The sequence below is a fragment of the Phyllobates terribilis genome, unplaced genomic scaffold (assembly GCF_046119375.1).
Source record: "Phyllobates terribilis strain yellow unplaced genomic scaffold, ASM4611937v1 Scaffold_8__6_contigs__length_399053987, whole genome shotgun sequence".
In the NCBI taxonomy this organism is placed as follows: Eukaryota; Metazoa; Chordata; class Amphibia; order Anura; family Dendrobatidae; genus Phyllobates; species Phyllobates terribilis.
Genome location: NW_027362768.1, coordinates 94,091,382 through 94,104,029, shown reverse-complemented (window position 1 = coordinate 94,104,029; position 12,648 = coordinate 94,091,382).

Sequence of the window (12,648 nt, the reverse complement as noted above, 5' to 3'; positions counted from 1 at the left end):
GCTCTGAGGAGGAGGTGAGGTGGGTGGGGAGAATGGAGGGAGAGATGAAGAGTTCCTTACTAGGTGTAGGGATTAGAGGTGGCTGTAAGAAGTGAATGATTAAGGGGGTGAGAGTGAAAACAAAGACAACCATTGTTTACTGTGACTTAGTATCCAGTTACCTTCAGTTCACTTCAGGTTCAATTCAGGATTAATTCTTATTTCTCATACTTCAGCTAATGGCCATACTTAAAGTAATGGCCACAGACTAAAGTCTGACACAGACTCCTGGCCCACAATATATTTGTAACAGAATGCATTCAGCTGTGAACCAGAGGGGAGTGGTCTGTGCTCATCTTGATCAGCTGATTAGGCTGAGCCAGATGCTGGATAGTCAAAGACTAAAGGCCCCATCACACATAACGAGATCGCTAGCGAGATCGTTGATACGTCACGGTTTTTGTGACGCAATAGCGATCTTGCTAGCGATCTCGTTATGTCTGACAGGTAGCAATGATCAGGCCCCTGCTGTGAGATAGCTGATCGTTACAAAGCTTCCTGGATCATCCCTGGGTCGTTGCACTCCCGCTGGGCAGTGTGCATCGCTGTATTTGACACCTTATCAACGACCTCGTTAGCGATTCAGAACTGAGACACGTAGGCGTGCATAAATTGGACTTTTCCGCGCCCCTCGTCCTCGATTGGTGGTCGCTACAGCGTTCTCATTTTCCGCCGTGCATAAAGAAGGCAACAGAATAGCGATTCCATCCATTGTTTCTGACCTCGTGCTGGATTGCAGATCCTAGCAGAATTCTCCGGGCTGTTGATATGTGGAGTCACAGGAACAAAGCCCAGATGAATGGATACAGAGTCACAGCCGCCAATCGCAGATAAGGGGCGCGGAAAAGTAATTTTATGCACGCCTTTGTGACACAGTACAGTCCCTATCAAGGTGTGGATCATTGAAATAGCTGCTGTGTGAAAGCGTCCCAACGACCGCCGAGATCGTTAGTTAGATCGCTGGGGCGGCCGAAATCGTTGGGAAGTTCTGCATGTTTGACAGCTCCCCAGCGATCACGAAATGACTCTCCAGCGATCCCAAAACCGTGACGTAATAACGATCTCGGTAGCGATCTCGTTATGTGTGACGGGGCCTTAAGTAAACAAGGTCCTAAATGAAAGTGGGGGGTAGCTGGTGTAGTTGGGTCACATATCATTAGAAAATAGGAATAGAGAAGTATAGAGAAATCTGCATGGGATTTAAATCTATATCTATGCTGGAAATTTGTAGCACAATAGCAGAAAAACTCTGACTTCCAGAAAGTTATATTAAGTATTTAACAATTTGTGTAAGATTCTGAAAGTGTAAGATTCACTGTAATTTTGGAGAAAATTTTCACAACTAGCAGTTCTGATGAACGCACAGGAAACAAGTGTGGTGTGGAGGTGAACACATAGCATTGGACAGTATGACATGTTTAAAGAGATTATTTAGTCTTCGGATTCAAGTCTGCAGTCACTATATGTGACTGCAGACTTGCGAATCCTCACAGCGCGTGCTGTCAGGATTCTCTCATGTGACTACAAGTATGCAATTTGTATACTTGAAGGAATGTTCCAACTAGACATGCGTGGCCTTACTCCATTCACTTGTATGGAGTGAGGCTTTGTGCGTCTAGTGGGCATGTGACTGCATGTATGCAATACACATACTTTCAGTCATGGAGAATCCTGACAGCGCCCATTGTGCACACTATGAGGATTCACAAGTCTGCAGTTACATAGAGTGACTTAAACCCCAAGCTTAGCAAACCCCTTTAAGCTCATGGGGACCTAAGTTTAGTTCAGTAGGATTTACCTAAACCAACTCTATGGCACTGATTCATCAAAGTGTTTTCACCATAATTCTGGTGAAAACCCCCTTAAAATATTCCAAAATTTTTACAAACCCGAAGTTGCCCAAAAATGTAGCATTTGTTAGGATTTGTACACCACTCCAGACCGGCTCTGCTAACTTTAAGTAAAGTGGGTAGAGCTGGGGCAGATTAGGGCATGACCAAGAGCACCTGACATGATAATTTATGCAACTGAGGTGGTGTAATTGGCATTACACTTCTGTCAGTTGAAGGCTGCACCAAAGTCATTAGGAGGAACGCCTGTAAATGAATTTGGAGCATGCCATGAATTGGCAGCAATGCACAGTGTATCAAGATTGGAGAAGAAATCTCCAGTCTTGATGAATATGACCAATTGTTCTTCTCCAAAGTAACAAAAGATATTCCCAAGACCTTCATATTCCTGTTGGTAAACTGGTTTATAAGCTTAGAAACGTAAGTAAGCTCGGCGGTGCATACAGGGGTAAAGACACCAGGGAGAGGCAAAAGAAGACAGAAGTCTAAGTCCTGTGCTCCCTGCAGCTCGGTGCCTGATAGCTGGTTGTGATCATGGTCCTGTGATAAATGAATCAAGTCTAACCAGGATTATAAATGATACATTGAAGAAAATAATATTATTATATGATAAAAAATGTTGGCGACTGCGCAAATTGTGTTATCAAAACATTGAGCTTCACCCAGAAATAAAGCGTCATCACCGTCCATGTCCTGTTTATTCGACTCAGCCCATTTTATTACGTATAAACAATGTCTAGTCTGTTTTCTTGACAATGTATTATATATAGCGTAATAAACTGAATATATAAACTTACTGGGATTGTCCAGTTAAAAAAGTTATCTATCCACAGGATAGGGGATACCTTGCTGATTGGTGGGTGTGCAACCGCTGGGGACCCGCACCGATTGGCAGAGCAGGGAATTTTTTACTATGATGTTCTATGGGGTCATTCACATGTCTGTGATTTTTTGGCGGACTGAGTGGTACATCACGGTGTTGAATCAAACTTGGCAATGAAAGTCTATGGGTCCGTGACAAAATTAGACAGCACTCGGGTGACATCCATGTGCCGTCCGTTTTTCACAGACTGATAGAAGATAGAGAAACTTTTTTTTCTCATCAGGGAAAAACTGATAAAACTCTCACCAAACTCTAATGAAACTCTGATCAAAACCAGTGATGAGACTCAAGACCTATTTTTTCGTTCAAGACAATTACTGCCATGTGCATGAGCGCTTAAAGGGGTTGTCTGGTACTTTTTTTAAGTTGCCCAATGTATTCAGCATATGGGCATAAGTATCTCTGTAAATACCTTGTGCTGCAGATAATGCCTGTGAGCTTCGCTATCACTGGCTGCTCACAGGGATCACATGACCCCCGGCTGCAGCCGGCGCTGACGTCACGACAAGTCCAGGCTGCAGCCGGGGGTCCCTTTTCTGCGTTCCACCGGTGGCTGCTGGGTTGTGGGCAGGGTTACCCCCCTGCGTCACACCCGGCATCCACCGCGCGCTCTCCCTGTCCTCATTCACTGGGAAAGCGCGCAGTGGGTGCTGGGTGTGACGCGGGGGGTAACCCCACCCACAACCCAGCAGCCAACGCGGGGACCCCAGCGCTGAGTCACGCCTCACTTGTCGTGACGTCAGCGCGGGGTCACGTGATGCCTGTGAGCGGCGACCGACAGCGCCGCTCACAGGCATTATCTGCAACACAAGGTATTTACAAATATACTTATGCCCACATGCTGAATACATTGGGCAATTTAAAAAAAGTACTTTAATCTGATTGTAAATAGAAATACAAAATATGTTTTCTTCTTAAGACGGTAAAGGAGCACATTGTGGAGTTAACAATCATCTCATTGTGCCTCTGGGCATTAAACCAAAATACATCTTGTCAAACCTAAAATATTTGCATTTGCCAACGCAGTAGAATGATGTTCACTGGTGTTAGTTTCAAGTAGAACGTGTTTCAGACTTTATTGTTTTAACTGCACATTAGCCTAATGCTTTCCATCTTCTATATTGTGCAAAGTCACTTCTGGAAGGTCGTAAGTTTATCAACCGTATCTAATTATCATTTTCTAAAAAAAATTGTGCTGCATCCCATCAGATTCATTATAATTTATGCCAGAAAGTAGCAGAAATCTACTCCAGTTTATAGCCCAAAGATGCACTAAATTCAAGAAGAAGAGTGCGCCTCATAATAAATTTGCCACATCTTACTCCAGCAGATTAGTCCCAAAAACGAGTCAGGGACAGACAGCAAAGTAATGTGGATGGCTCCCCTGTTCCTGTTTCTAACGCCCATGGCTCTGACAGCATGAATCTACTGACAGGTGAATCGGCAGTGAAATCAGGAGAGCAGACTGTCAGTCATTACATGTCTCACACTGGTAATGCCCCCTTTCATTTATAATAAGCTCTGGAGGCAGATTCTCAGGGAGATCTACTATATGTCTGACCAAGGGAGATCTATGTCTGACACATAACAGATCATTGACATATAAGAATAACGTGGATTTTTGTGAATAGGACATCGGATCGCAAATATCAATGTATCATTTTATTCAACTGTCTATGACCTGCATGCCCATATAGACGGCTTAGGAGGGTTGATTCTACTGACAGATTCCTTTTAATCTGAGAGCAGTATGATGCAGGGGCAGAGAGCCTGATTCCAAGGATGTGTCACTTGCTCATAAGCTTGCTGTAGTTTCAATACTATCAGTGTTTTATCAGCAGGAGATTATCACTGCAAGACTAGGTGTCGAGTGCTAGGTAGTCCAGCTAAACTGTGTAATTCCACCCCCACCACTGATTGGCAGCTTCGCACCAAGCAGTCCAGTAAGTGACACATATTTGGAATCAGGGTCTCGCCTTCCCTGCTCTCAGATTCCATAGCTAAAACCTGGTGACATATTCCCTTTAAACATTTGTGTTAGAATTTAGGGAGCCATGCACGTTATTTTGCAGGTTAATAGCGTTCTGAACTTGCTCGGTGCCGGCACTTAGACCCACGCTGCCGGGAGAAAATAAACTTTATTCTCCACAGCAGCGTTCGGGTTTTAGTCATGAAGGTGGTGCCGGCACGATTTCAGTTGCCGCTTTGTGTATAGAGAGCGGCGGCTGTAACCGTGCTCCCAGCACTGACTGACAACAGGTCAGCATTACAGTCGGCTGTTAGTCAGTGCCAGGGGCCTGGTTACAGCCTCCACTCTCTATACACAGAGCGGTGACTGAATCCATGCCGGCACCATCCCCGTGATTAAAACAATAATGCTGCTGAGAGGAATAAAGTTAATTTCCTCCTGGCAACGGGGCTCTAAGTGTCACTGACGGGCAGGTTCAGAACGCTATTAATCTGCAGATTAACCCCATATCTGCAGGTTAATAACGTTTTTTCATGTGACCGGTTCCCTTTACATCTGAACACAATAGCACACAAATCAAAAACACAAACATTAAAAAAAAAAACTGCCACTTAGAGATTGCCAGTGTTAGTTCTTACTGCCTGGTTCTGCAGTTGGAAGTGTAGTTGTAGATGGAGTTAGCGTTTGGAGATTTGTCTGGAGATTGTTGTTTGGAGTTTTGTCTGTGTACATGTACTCATCCGCTCCTATTTGGTTTCTCCTACCTTAAGCTCCTCTGTGTCCCACTCTGTTGTTTGGTGTGTGAATTTTGTATGGTTAGTATTTTCATTTATCCCTGTCCGTCTTACCTTGTTTGTCTGGTTAATGTGTTCCCATACACTTCAGCTTCCCACTACCCTGGGTGGGGGAGGGGACATATAAGGGTTGATATAGGAGCATAACAAGGCACGTCTCCACCGTCAGGAGTAATCTGGGGGATAGGGATAGACTAGGGCGCCCCTAGTTCTAGGGACCTGGCTAGTGCCCATAGTTCCCACACCATCATGACAACTTCATTGTTGATTTGCCCATAGATATTCTCCTATTGACTTCCGGTGTCGTCACTGCATCTTGAGTGATCATTATCATTAATCCGAGTAGGTTGAAGTCCTTTACAACTTCCAGTTCATCGCCGACCATCTTAAATGTGTTCCGGTCGTACCTGGCAGTAGTCAATATCTTTGCCTTCTGTAAGGCGGCGGTGTACACACCGTGCAGTAACTGAGGCAGTGACCCAAGCAAGTCCAACATAAACAGCTTTTATTCAGCAACTCACGGTTAAACAGAAAGTCCTCCGGTTCGCAGCCGGGTTAACATGAGTTCATAAACAACGGTTGCCGGGGACAACGGCCACGCCGGGCCTCTCAGAGCCTGACAGGTGCAGAGCCTTCCTAGGCGGTGGTTCAGCCACACTCAGTCCTGCTGAGCTAACCTGCTGTGCTCCTAGCAGGTTGCAACATAGAACAACACTAAACCTTAGTGAAGGAGTTTTAAAGGACCTGTGGCAAGAGCCACTGGAAAATCCGGGTTGGAGGGAGGAGGCCACCCCACTGCCTCCTGTGACCTCCTCCAAGAAATGAAGGCCCTGCCGGGTTTTACTTAATCTGCCTTAGCCAGGTAGTCTGACCAGGTCAATGCTCACCTTCATTCCTGCATTGCAGCCGCAGCTGTGTCTGTGACTGCAATGCACTCCAATGGATTTAATAGGTCTCTGTACACATTCTGGGGGATATATAACGTCCCTCGTATACGATTCCGGTCACAGCCTCACATATCCCCCCTCTCTGTTCAAACTTGTGGGGTTGAACATTTGCCACCATACAGGGTGCCCGGGACAGGGCATCCGCGTTTCCCTGCGACTTCCCAGGGCGATGTTCTACCGAGAAACTGAAATTTTGCAGTGACAGGAACCACCTGGTGACTCGCGCATTCCTATCCTTGGCATTTCTCATCCATACCAAGGGTGAGTGGTCCGTCACCAAGCGGAACTGACGCCCGAGTAAATAATAGCGTAGTGATTCCAAGGCCCACTTAATAGCCAAACACTCCTTCTCTACCACGCTATAGTTTTTTCTCTGCCGGGACAAGTTTTCTACTCAAGTAGGTGACCGGGTGCTCTTCACCATTCACTTTTTGTGACAATACCGCTCCTAGGCCTACCTCCGAGGCATCTGTCTGTACAATGAAGGTTTCCTTGAAGTTGGGGCTGATGAGGACCGGTTGTCCACACAGGGCCAACTTCATGGACTGAAAAGCTTCCTCTGCCTTAGGGTTCCACTGAACCATTACCGATTTTTTTCCTTTCAAGAGATCAGTCAGGGCTGCCGTTCGCCCAGCAAAATTAGGTATAAACCGGCGGTAATACCCAAGGATGCCAAGGAACGCCCTCACCTGCTTTGTACTTGACGGTTTAGGCCAGTTTTTTATGGCCTCAACTTTATTGATTTGGGGCTTAATAGCTCCTCGGCCTATCACATACCCCAAGGCTTCCTCTAGCCCTATCGCACATTTCTTTGGATTTGCCGTTAACCCCGCAGCTCTGAGAGAATCCAGAACCGCTTGAACCTGGGATAGGTGCATATGCCAGTCAGTGCTAAAGATGATAATGTCATCTAAATAGGCAGACGCGTACTCCTGATGGGGCTTAAGCACTATGTCCATCAACCCAAAAGGTAAGACCACATAGTGGTATAGACCCTCTGGAGTTACGAAGGCGGTCTTTTCCTTCACCGAATCTGTGAGGGGTACCTGCCAGTAACCCTTGGTGAGATCGAGCGTGGTAAAGTACTGGGCCTGCCCCAGTCTCTCAATCAGCTCGTCCACCCTGGGCATTGGATAAAGGTCAAACTTTGACACTTCATTCAATTTCCGGAAATCGTTACAGAAGCGTAATGATCCGTCTGGTTTTGGAATCAATACGATGGGGCTAGCCCACTCACTCCGTGATTCCTCTATGACGCCTAGCTGAAGCATTCGTTTTACCTCAGCCGTGATGGCTTGCCTCCGGGCCTCGGGTACCCGGTACGGTCTTATTCGTACCCTTACGCCAGGTTCGGTGAAAATGTCATGTTGGATAACCGTAGTCCTACCTGGTAGCTCTGAGAACACGTCGTTATTGTGCTGCACCAGCGAGCGAGCCTCCCGTCGCTGCTGTTTAGTGAGGGCACCATTTATCCTGACCTCCCCCTCGGATGCTTCCCTGGCTAAAGGTGGAGAACTCTCTGGTGATATGCGCGGAGTGACGTCTGTAACTAAACACTCTCGATCTTTCCAAGGTTTTAACAGGTTTACATGGTAAAGCTGCTCAGGTTTCCTCCTTCCGGGCTGATACACCCGGTAATTTACCTCCCCCACTTTTTCTCGAATCTCATATGGTCCTTGCCACTTGGCCATGAACTTACTCTCGGCTGTGGGTACCAGTACTAACACCCGATCACCCTTGTTAAAAGTTCTGACTCTGGCTCTTTTATTATATGTGCGCCTCTGAGCTGCCTGGGCATCTAACAGATGCTCTTTCACGATGGGCATGACCGCCGCGATAAGGTCCTGCATACTAGCCACGTGTTCAATTATACTCCTATGCGGAGTTGGCTCTTGTTACCATGTCTCTTTGGCTATGTCCAACAGACCCCTAGGGTGTCTGCCGTACAATAACTCAAAGGGAGAGAACCCTGTGGAAGCCTGGGGTACCTCACGGATGGCGAACATCAAATAGGGTAACAACATGTCCCAATCCCTTCCATCCTTAGAAACCACCTTTTTTAACATGGACTTGAGGGTTTTATTGAACCGTTCTACTAGCCTGTCGGTTTGAGGGTGGTACACCGAGGTGCGTAATTGTTTAATTTTTAGCAATTTGCATAGTTCCCTTGTCACTTTGGACATAAAGGGGGTCCCCTGATCCGTCAGGATCTCCTTGGGGAGTCCTAGGCGACAGAACATGGCAAACAGCTCCCGTGCAATCAGTTTTGCTGAGGTGTGGCGTAGTGGTATAGCTTCCGGGTACCGAGTGGCATAGTCGACGACTACCAGTATATGTTGGTGTCCACGGGCGGATTTTACAATGGGTCCAGCCAAATCCATTGCAATCCGTTCAAAAGGCACCTCTATCACTGGCAGAGGTACCAATGGGCTACGGAAACTTGCAGTGGGTGAGGTCAACTGACATTCGGGGCAGGATTCGCAATACCTTTTGACTTCTGCGTAAACCCCAGGCCAAAAGAACCGCTGTAAGATATGGTCTAGCGTCTTTTTCACCCCTAAGTGTCCACCCAGCAGGTGTGAGTGTGCCATCTCCAGAATCTCTCGACGGTACGACTGAGGTACCACTAACTGTTCTACAACCTCGTCCCTGATCTTATCTGTCCTATAGAGTAACTCACCGTTGATTACCATGCGTGGAAATACAGTATCTGCATCGGGCTGTTGAGCTACGCCATTTATCTCTAACACCCTTTCCCGCGCCTGAGTCAGGGTGGGATCCCGTAGCTGAGCTGTCCCAAACGTGCCCCGGGACACTTTCAGCTCGGGGATCGATGGGGTGTCCTCGACCTCTCCTGCCAACACCTCTAAGGGAAACCTATCGGGGTCACACTCTGTCCCTAGGTTGGACACCCCTATGGCAGGTTCATCGGGCACAGCGTCTGAAATACATTTTACCGAGGGGAGAGTGGATTTTGTTTTTCCACAGAGTCCAGAACAGGGGCAAGTCTCTTCCCAACACAGTCCCATAGGGAAGAGTTTTTACCACTCCCACCACATGTTTTATGTCTCCACATGGCGTGGACAAAACTATCTCTGCAGTTGGGTACTCTCGGAGGTCCCCATGGATATACACAACCCCGAGTGACAGTCCACTGGGGTTGTCTCCTGCCACCAGCGACCCATGTACCAGAGTCACGAGGCTCCCTGAGTCCAGGAGGGCCTCCGTGGGGCACCCATTAACCAGTACCTGGCATAGTTGGAGTTCACTGTCCCGGGATTCGGCGCTCGCTGTGCAGACGGTCTGGGCGTACATTGAGACCCGGCGGCTATATCCGCAGTCCATGGGATCCGTAGTCAGGGAACAATTAGCAATCACATGTCCCGGCCCCTGACACCACCAGCACCTAAGGGTGGAGGTACTGTTAGGTCTTATGGCAGTTTGGGAGGGAACCAGTCTCCTGCCGCTCTCACTCCGGGGTTCCCTTTCAGCACGGGCACGGTGCTGACTGTCCCCAGCAGAGGGACGCGACCCCTTTCCCGACTCCTGGGTTGGCAGGAATCGGCGTGACAGCCGAGAGGGGGCGGAGTCTCGAATGAAGTCCTGAGTAGCCGAGTAGCGCTCGACCAAACTGACCACCTGGTCGAGGGTGCCGGGGTCCCCTTGCCCCACCCAACGTTGGATAGCGACTGGCAGAGTCCTCACCAGCCGGTCAACCACCACCCTCTCCACTATCTGGGCTGGGGACAAAGTCTCAGGCTGGAGCCACCACTTTACCAGCTGCAGGAGGTCATAAGCCTGAGACCGGGCAGGTCGGGTCTCCACATAGGCCCACGAAAACACACGCTGAGCCCTCACGTATGTATTGACCCCCAGCCGGGCAAGGATCTCACCTTTGAGCCTCTGGTAGTCCCGGGCGTCCTCCTGACTGAGGTCGAAACAGGCCTTCTGGGCATCGCCAACCAAAAACGGAGCCACCACTTCCGCCCACTGGTCAGCTGGTAGGTTTTCCTGCTCTGCTGTGCGTTCGTAGATGGTAAGGAAGGCTTCCACGTCATCTTCCGGTCCCATCTTCCTCAACGCTGATCGAACCTTGTCCCGGGCGTCTCGACGTTCGGGGGCTGATGCCGTTGGTGTCTCCCACAGGGCAGCAATTTGTTGCATCATCAGTTCATTTGTTTTTTGCTGCTGCCATTGGAGATCCTAGTGCTGCTCCTGTTGTTGCCGTTGGAGACTCAGGTACTGCTCCTGCTGTTGCCGCTGGAGACTCTGGTGCTGCTCCTGCTGTTGCCGCTGAGACTGCATCTGTTGCTGCTGGGTGAGTACCAGCTGCTTAAACAGCTCCTCCATTTTGTCCATGGGGTGGAACTGGAAGGTGGCAGGCCGAATTGTGGTCATGCAGCTGCCGGTGGGGTATACCTCAGTCACACTGCCCTCATTCTCCACCAAGCTGTAAGGCGGCGGTGTACACACCGTGCAGTAACTGAGGCAGTGACCCAAGCAAGTCCAACATAAACAGCTTTTATTCAGCAACTCACGGTTAAACAGAAAGTCCTCCGGTTCGCAGCCGGGTTAACATGAGTTCATAAACAACGGTTGCCGGGGACAACGGCCACGCCGGGCCTCTCAGAGCCTGACAGGTGCAGAGCCTTCCTAGGCGGTGGTTCAGCCACACTCAGTCCTGCTGAGCTAACCTGCTGTGCTCCTAGCAGGTTGCAACATAGAACAACACTAAACCTTAGTGAAGGAGTTTTAAAGGACCTGTGGCAAGAGCCACTGGAAAATCCGGGTTGGAGGGAGGAGGCCGCCCCACTGCCTCCTGTGACCTCCTCCAAGAAATGAAGGCCCTGCCGGGTTTTACTTAATCTGCCTTAGCCAGATAGCCTGACCAGGTCATTGCTCACCTTCATTCCTGCATTGCAGCCGCAGCTGTGTCTGTGACTGCAATGCACTCCAATGGATTTAATAGGTCTCTGTACACATTCTGGGGGATATATAACGTCCGTCGTATACGATTCCGGTCACTGCCTCACACTTCCTTGTATTGAGTAGGAGTCCCATGCTTGAGCTTTCCATCATGAGACTCCGTAATAAGTCCTTCATTCCATCTACGCTTGTTGCTATCAATGTTATATTCTCTGTATATTTAAGATTGTTGATAGTTCTTCCAGCAATTTTAATTCATTCTTCTTTTTCTACAGAGAGAAAATTAAAGGGAGTGTCCACTACTTGGACAACTCTTTCTCAATCACTGTTTCCCCCAAGTAAGATAACAGTGTGTGAGGTAGCGATATTGATCATGTTGAGGGGCACTCACTTCACCGGGTTAATTAAAGCACACAAGCAACGTTTTCCAGTAAGCTAAAGTCCAGCAGTTTATTACTCATCATAAACTGCTTATAATATAGACCATCTCAGTGGCTTGCAGGAATGTTACACACGTAATATCCTAGAGCCTTTCAGTGGCAGCTATACCCGCTTGGCTTCAGAAACAGTCTTCAGCAAAGTAACAACCCTAATGTCCATATCAAGCACCTTCTTTTACCTTTGCCGGGTCTATCTGCTTCTATTAGCTCTGTTCTGCCAAAGCTGTGGTTTAAGGCTCACCAGGTATGGCCTCCAGGCCTCGTGCCTCCCAGGGCTAATGGTGTCCCAGACACAGAGATCAGGTCTCCTTTGTGCGCACAGGACCTGTGATAATGTCACAGTCATGTGATCAGTCACCTGAAGGGGAGGTTTGTGGTCAGCCAGAACACACCCCCTCAGACATTTTGGCAATACAGCAAGCCGCTGCATTACAAGTGTTACACACCTGGGTCTGGGCTCTGCTCCCTACACCCCGGTCCCTTAAACATTCTTGTGCTCCACGTCAGGCTTTGTAAGTAGCCCGACATGCTCCCATGTTTTGAACGTCTTAGGCCTATATAAGATCTCCCAAGACACACACCTGTGTCTTGGCATTAAGGTTTTCTAGTAAAACTTTTAGTTTGTCTGTGAATATTTCCTGTCTACAGTCTCCAGACGTCTTCTGGCTGCCTGCGGCCTCCAGTCTGCGGCTTCCAGGATCTTATTAAGACTTTTAGTTTGCCTCTACTACTTGTCTGCCTGTGGCTTCCAGGATGTCTCCTGTCCACTTGCAGCTTCCAGGACCTCATTAAGCCTTTTA